The sequence below is a fragment of the Charadrius vociferus genome, unplaced genomic scaffold (assembly GCF_000708025.1).
Source record: "Charadrius vociferus isolate BGI_N301 unplaced genomic scaffold, ASM70802v2 scaffold385, whole genome shotgun sequence".
NCBI lineage: Eukaryota > Metazoa > Chordata > Aves > Charadriiformes > Charadriidae > Charadrius > Charadrius vociferus.
In genome coordinates this window covers 6,376,863-6,384,311 of record NW_009648925.1, presented here as the reverse complement: position 1 = coordinate 6,384,311, position 7,449 = coordinate 6,376,863, and the positions used below count along the sequence as shown (strand labels likewise).

The 7,449-nt window shown below is 38.0% G+C and overlaps 1 protein-coding gene across 1 annotated transcript in view; it reads right to left on the bottom strand.

The window, feature by feature from the left end:
* CNTNAP5 (contactin associated protein-like 5) overlaps positions 1–7,449 on the bottom strand; it is a 223,281-nt gene that overhangs the window by 118,005 nt on the left and 97,827 nt on the right. The gene's annotated exons all lie outside the window — the stretch shown is intronic.

The following is a 7,449-nucleotide window of genomic DNA, read 5'->3' as shown; positions in this document are numbered from 1 at the left end:
GATCAATGAATAAAAACATTCCACTTGTTAGCAATTAAAGTGTCACAAACTTCCCAAGCACAGAGAAGGACGAGTAACAGGTGAAAATGCTATTGAAATATTGTTTCAAAGGAGAATCCCCTGTTCTCTGATTAAGTAGGCATCATTGTTGTCAAAATTAGGCTGCCTTACATTTGTGGTAACACAAACAGCATGAAAATCTCAGAAGTGAGGGGAAAAATATGCTTCGATTATGAGTTCTGTAGTCTGCCTTCTTTCTCTCATTTTAGTTGTTATGCCTCTAAAGTATTATTGCAAAGAAAATTATTAAAAGAAGAAAGGCACAACAGCATGCAGCTTGGGAAGTGAACAGAAACAAAAGCTGTGGGAGATAAATTCAATCTCCAGGACAAGAAATGAATGCTGATTGAACCACACTGGTGTAAATGCAGGCAGTGCAATAGAATTACCCCAGCCCAAATGGAAAGAGAGCTTGTTCCATTGTTTGCCTTTTATTTCCTATTTTCCCCCCCTTACTGTACATTAGATAATCTCTTTTACACTGCATGTTTGACTTTTGAAAAATGAGTAACTTGTTTATAGCACTGATCCAATTGTGAAGGGTAGGTGGATAGAAAGCAGGCATTTAATTTATCTCTTACACACCAGCACTCCAGTAGGGTTTGCTTTGCTGTAAATCGAGCTTCAAAACCCTTTTGATGGCCCAGATCTTTCAGTGGTGTTAGTGGTGAAGTCACTGGTGCTACCTGGATTTGTACTAGCTGAAGACATGACTTTATTGTAGCTCATCTCATCCTTAGGAAATGTTTTTGCATTTAAGTATGCAAATTATCTTTAACTGTGGCTTTCGGTCTGTTTCTTCCAGAATCCTTACGAAGAAAACATGTTTCATGCGTGCAAGCAGAAAACCTGTATGTCACTGATGGCCATCGTCTTCAGCAGCCTCCTGAGCCCCACCAGCCAAACATTCGTCAACTAATTTGAGTCCAAGGCTGGTTAGAGCTGCCAAACATTGACAACCCCAAGAAACTTGTTTATGTGCATAGAGGCCTATCAGTCCAACCCCTCACCCTCAGTATGCTGTATTCAAGTATGTGCATTCATATATATATATATATACTCTTCTTTATAAGTGTGAGCCTGATTTGTTCTAGAACCCAGATTTGCTCGATCACTACTTATACCATTGTACATAAAATTATAAAGAACCTATAAAATATTAATATGAAAGAGGAATTAATTTTTATTAATGCTTACTCAATTATTATAGCGATTATTTATTATTCAAATATTAGAGACATAAGGAATTCAAGAAAAAAGTATGTTATTTATAACTATCTGTAACATCTGTTAAACCAATTATAAGATATATTGGTCTTATAAAAATCATTGTTATGGCTTCTAGTAATCATCGGGCATGATGAAAAAGAAGGGGAAATGCATGCCCTGTTTTCCAGCTCACCAGGGAGCTTTTTTTCAGTGCTGCAGAGAACATTTTGTTTCTAAAATGAGAAAGAAGCAAAGAAGGCCCAAACTGTTGGTTTTGTCCCATCCTCACAGGGCAGGTAGTCTGAGAAGGGATGAGAACCCAGCTTTTAATGGTATGCTGGGAAATCATCTCGCAGAGGCCAACACCCTGCTGGTCCAGTGACAGCCCAGCCAGCCCCTCTGCCATTGCATCTACTCTTGGCAATGGCGAAGAGAGATTTAGAGGGTTTGGCTCGATGCTGAAGAAAGCAAGAGCGGACTGCAGGATGGCACAGAAGGGACCGGCTGGTGCATGATCCGCACCCAGCTCCGCTCTTCAGGACCGTGCCGGCTCTCTCCAGCCAGCAACTCCCCAACAGCTTCATCCCAGAAGATGCAGGGGAAGCACAATGGTTCAACAGCTGTATGGCAATGTATGTGAATTTTGCCTGTAAGAGCAGATTTGGTCATATTTGTGCTTTGGTCATGCCTGCCCTTGCCCTCAGCATATTGCCTTTATTTCTACCTGCTATTTGGTGATAAACATTCATTTATATCACCTGTACAACAGCAATAGTTATATTCACATCACAGGGGTGCTGGCAACAAGAAACATCTGATGTTAATAAAGCTCTTTGGAGAGGTAAAAAGAACAATACCGTGCTATTATCGTAATTTACATCATCATTTGCCTATTTTAAGCTACCTTTTATTAATTAACCCAATGCAGTAGAGCTAATTACTGGTCATTTGTGGTTTGCCAAAGGCCCGTAGCAGAGGCTTAGCCAAATTCATTCCCTTAAAACAGTTTCCTTTTAAAGACTTTACAAAGTTGAAGGTCACTTCTCATTTCTACTTGTCTTACAAATGCAGACACTTTTTCTTCCCCCAACAACGCACAAAACGCAAGTCGAAATAGCCATGTAAGCTTTTAATGATATTCATAAATTCAGAATTAAACCTTTTTTATTCCTGAGTCTATTTGCTTTAATTAGCACCAACCGCATTGATCTTGTTTTTGGTGAGATAACTAACCCTTCTAAGAGCTTATGAAACAAATTTCTTTACAACTCTAATAATTACCATAATCCCATTCTAGCTGAGCAGTTGTGTCTTCATTAGAAGCAAAATTCATCCTAATTGTCAAAGAACTCAAAATTAAGAAATAGTTATGATTAAAATTAATCAAGGCATGGATAAATCACAGGTTGTTCCATTTGCTAATTGTCCTAGATACTCATGTTGAAGGATTTAAATACATATAATTTAAAATATAAATTAATATTTGCATTCTAGTGGAATCAAGCAATTTTAGCAAAAAACACAGTGGTATCACAGAAGGTTTCATAGACAAAAATTTGCAGCAGGCAGCCCCTGACCTATTTGCAATTGAAACGAATAAACAGATCAACTCAATTTTTGCAAGTATCATAATTGGGACACCTTGAAATTTAATGATTTGCCTAAGACAGTTTGTGACAGACCAGGGACTCTGATCTTCCAGATTCCAGATTAATTCATAGAATATATCATGGTGAATGAGTCTTATAAAAAAATAAATGAAGCAAATAAATTTTTCCCTCCTTCGGACAAGCTGGAAAACACACACCTTAGCCATCTAAGTGAACAATATGCAGAGCCTGCACAAAAGCAGTCACTGTCCTTAGATGAAACATTCACCTCCAGAACTGCATGTGTGCTTCCTTTGAATTCAAATGACAAACTCCATAGACATTAGAGGGCAAAATTTGGCCCTTTGATAGGAATGATGAAGAAATAACAATGACAAAATTACTTGAGTGGGAAGGCTGAAGGAGTTCTACACATTTGATGTTACACTTGACTGGAAATAAACCCGGTACTTTCAATAAGCACCTCTCAGATTTTGTTATAGTCAGCACAACACATCCTGCCTGCACCACTCTATTTTTCCTAAATAGACAGGGGAAAAAAGAGAACTATCAAAGACAGAAAGAGAAAAGGAGCACACGCTCTCAATATTAAGACTGACAATATGCATCATTTTGAGACAAACACTAAGTCCCTAAAACTCAGCAATGCCATAAGAAAAAAACACAGGCAAGTTAAAAGTTTTTCTGTCAAGAAAGCTATTGCCTGAATATTATCTCAAATCAATTTTATTTCAGCCTGTTTTCCTATTTAAGGGCTGCAGCTATTTCACATATAATTAACAAATAATTACATGAACAGGGATGACTTCATATAGTAGGCATGCATGTATGATGAAACTCATGGTGTTACTGCATTACTATGTGTTACTATACTTGGCTCTGGTAAAATGGTGTCTTTCCACTAAACTCAATAGACTGAGGCCAATTGCAACAGCATGGATTTTTGCCCTGCTCTACTGAGCCATAAATCTGTGAAATTCCTTGCCAAAGGATATTTTGGATACAAGAAATGGGTTCAAGGGGAGATCAGAGAAATGTTTGGAAGAGAAAGGGAAGAGAAATCCATCAACGCTACTACACAAAGTATAACAACTTCAAGGGTTTACACCAAGATAAAAACAAACGAAGATCAGAGAGAATTAGAATATAAAGTACCACATGAGCACATCCCATTCTTATTTTCCTCTGAATGTCCATTTGTGGCAATATTGTGGGCCAGGTCTCCTTAACTAAAGGGAGAAAAGAGAACTACCAGAACCAGAGGGAGGAAGGGAGAAAGAGTGAGCAAAACCAATATTAAGACTCCCCACTTGAATCACGATGTCTTTCTTTTTTCTTGGTTTCAGATCTTGTTTACTAATGCAGGCTACAGAAGGCTTAACACTTTCCAGATTTTTGGTTTTCCTTAGCACACATTCCCTCCTCACCAGCACACCTTCCAACTTCTCTTTCCTCTTGCAATTTCAGAAAACTGATCAACAACATTTTTAGAAGTGTTGTGCCACACTTATTCTTTTTTAAGCCATCTACATTTTCCTCCCTTAATTTATTATGTTATGAGAAATCATGGAGTACAAAAAGAACAAGAGTAATGTGAACAAAGACAATTTTTCTTTTCCATTCTGGAAGTCATTTACTCTATCACACTGAATAGATGTTAAAAAAATAAAAAATATGCATTTTTAGTAATTTTAAAAATTTGTCACAAAAGTAGGTTTCTCTTCTTTCTGAGATTTGCAAATCTTGATGACTACACTTTTAAAATATACTATTATTTCCATTATTGGCCACCTTGGCATTTGGACTCTGCACTTGCACACCACTGTGAGACCAACATTTAGAAGATCTGAACATTGATACCAGCTGCCCTCAGGCATGTGGCTGGGACAGAACTGTGGGAGGAGGGTGTGCTGGGATTGGCACAAGTGAAGGGAAAGAGGCAGTTTACCTATGGTTTGCCTTTTTTTTTTTTTTTTTATGGTTTGATTGCTTTGTTGCTAGAACACCTACATTTTTAATAGAGGTAAATGTGCTGACAGTTTGGCTTGGCATCAGCAGAAAGGATTTTATATAAATAAATTTGAAAATGAAAAAAGGGAAACAAATAAACCATCCTGTACAGACAGCTGTTCCATTTAGAATTCATCATTTTACAAAGCAAAAGCAGAAAAGCCATCTGCAAAAATCAAACAAACAAACAAACAAGGACAGGATATTATATCTTATATGCATCCCCGCAGTTGGCCTTTAATTTACTATGGGGTTGCACATCCCATGAATTTTGACTCTAAAGGAATAGCAGTGGGGGTGAACTCTATTCAGGTTCCCCCAGAAACTCAATTCCACACTCAAGTTGGATTTCAAAAGCCACTTAAGTAGATTCCAACCAACCTTCAAACTGCCTTCTTTCTCTACAGGGGTCTCATTCAGAGCAAATCCCCTCTCTAGCACTCATGGGATGTCCTTCCACTCTGTATCAAAGACAAAAGCTAACTATCTCCAACTCCAGCGTCTTTGCACGTGTACAAGTCATTGCAGACACAGGAAAGAGTTCACCCATCTCAAACCAGTTCTGTAGTCACCCCTTACAGCATTTACTAAGCATATTTTAAGGGATCAACACTACCCTTAGTTACTCTTCAGTGACATCAGGTAAACAAGATCTGAATTCAGCACCGTTTTCATGCTTCACGTAAAAATAAATAAGCAAATTTATCTGGAAAAGAACAAGACTAAATCACAACATGATCTGTCTCCCAATTCAGATGTGGTGATGTGAGTGTGGCAGATGAGTGTGAAGAACCTGTCTCAGTTTTGCTCTGAAATGCAGTATTTCTACAGACCAGTGCACCCTTCTTGGGCAGGGATTGCTGCTTTCTGCACCTGGTCCTGCACGTATGAAACAAAATCAGGGAAAATAGAAAGCCTTAAAATTAAGGCAGGGCAGGCAAAACCAACTCATGGCATTGTCCAGATAATCTGAGCGTTCCCTTGCAGTCACATTAAAGAAACACAAAGGACAGAAAACTCCTCCCTGTTTGGAGGTAGCATCTTCCACTGTGACTGCCTATTTTTACAGCGACTTTGCTTTGTACAAACATATTCTTGTTTTGTAAGTACCACAGACGGAGCTCATTTGACAGTGCAAAGCTCATATACCAGTCGAAAAGCAGGGAATGCTTCTTCATGGTTTTATTACACTTCATTGTCAGTCAGCCCTAAAGCTATCAGAGAGAGAAGCTGTCATTACCTGCATTATCCATCTAAGTGTAAACGTTAGAATAGGTATGAGAAGATGGGGGGATGGTCTTCAGAACTGCAGGGATTTTAATTCCGACACCCAGGTTTTGGGTGTTTGTGGGTTTGGATTTTTTAAATCTTGGTCAGTTTTTCTGCATCCTGCCCTTCCACCCTAGAATATGGGTGGAATTGAGGGGGTTTCCAAGATTCACACTCCAAGCTACCTGCAATGGTTTAATTACATTAGTTAGCATGTCTAACTTGTGCTGTGCCACATACTTTTGGGAAAGACCCAAGGGGTTCTTCAACTCTCACAGAAAATCATGTATTCCTCTATTTCAAATACTATTTTTCCACTGTATAATGATGTTTACACAGGATTAAATCATTAAGATATCATTTTCACCTTTTCCTTTCCTACCATGTAACATAGATTGGATTTAAGGTATTTTTCCCCTTCCATTTCCACATCATTATTTCCAGTGTTTTGCTTTGGTTTTAGTACAGAGAAAGAGGAAAAAGATAAATTCTGTAAGGACAATCTGATGAAAAAGAAAGGCATTTCTAACAATATTGAAGTTTCTGCTGCACAAAAAAAAGCAAATTGTCAGCGTTTTACAGAGCACCAACACAAGCACAAGAAAGGGAAACTTTTTGATAACTTGTCCTTAATTAACATAGAAACAGAAAGGAGACATGAAGCTTCAGTGTGCCCTGTGCTATATGCAACCATGTTCACTGGAGCCTACATTTGAAATGGGCAAGGGAGACAAAAGATGAGGGGGAATATAGTCACTCACAGGACTGAAGGGATCTTTTTAAGGTGACCCAAAAGATCAAAGGAACTATAATTTGGATTATCAGACCCTTACATCTACCCAGGACAGCCCCTCCTGTACGTAGCATTTAATGGAACAATTCTAGAAAAAAGATCCAGTTATTCTAATATCTGAAAGCGTGCAGTTTAAATGCTTTGTTTTGGCTTATGACGGAGATATAGGCAGGCAATATTCAAAGCTACTTTGGGATTTACCCAAAATCAGAAATGTTTTAGAAGAGAACAGACGACATCCCGTCTTATGTCTTCAACTGGTCCCAGTTTTGATCAACACCCAAATTCAAGAATTGTGATATAAAAGCATCCAACTCATTTGTATAAAACCAAGAATGGAAAACTTAAGAGGACTTTTTGCAAAGAGATAATAATCTGGAATATAAAATAATTGTAATTTCTGCAGAAAAGTCATTATATACTGAAAATAGCAATACTAGAGAGATTGAAAAGAATGGATGCCACATTGTCTGTTTGGTTTGGTTTTTTTAATTCCTG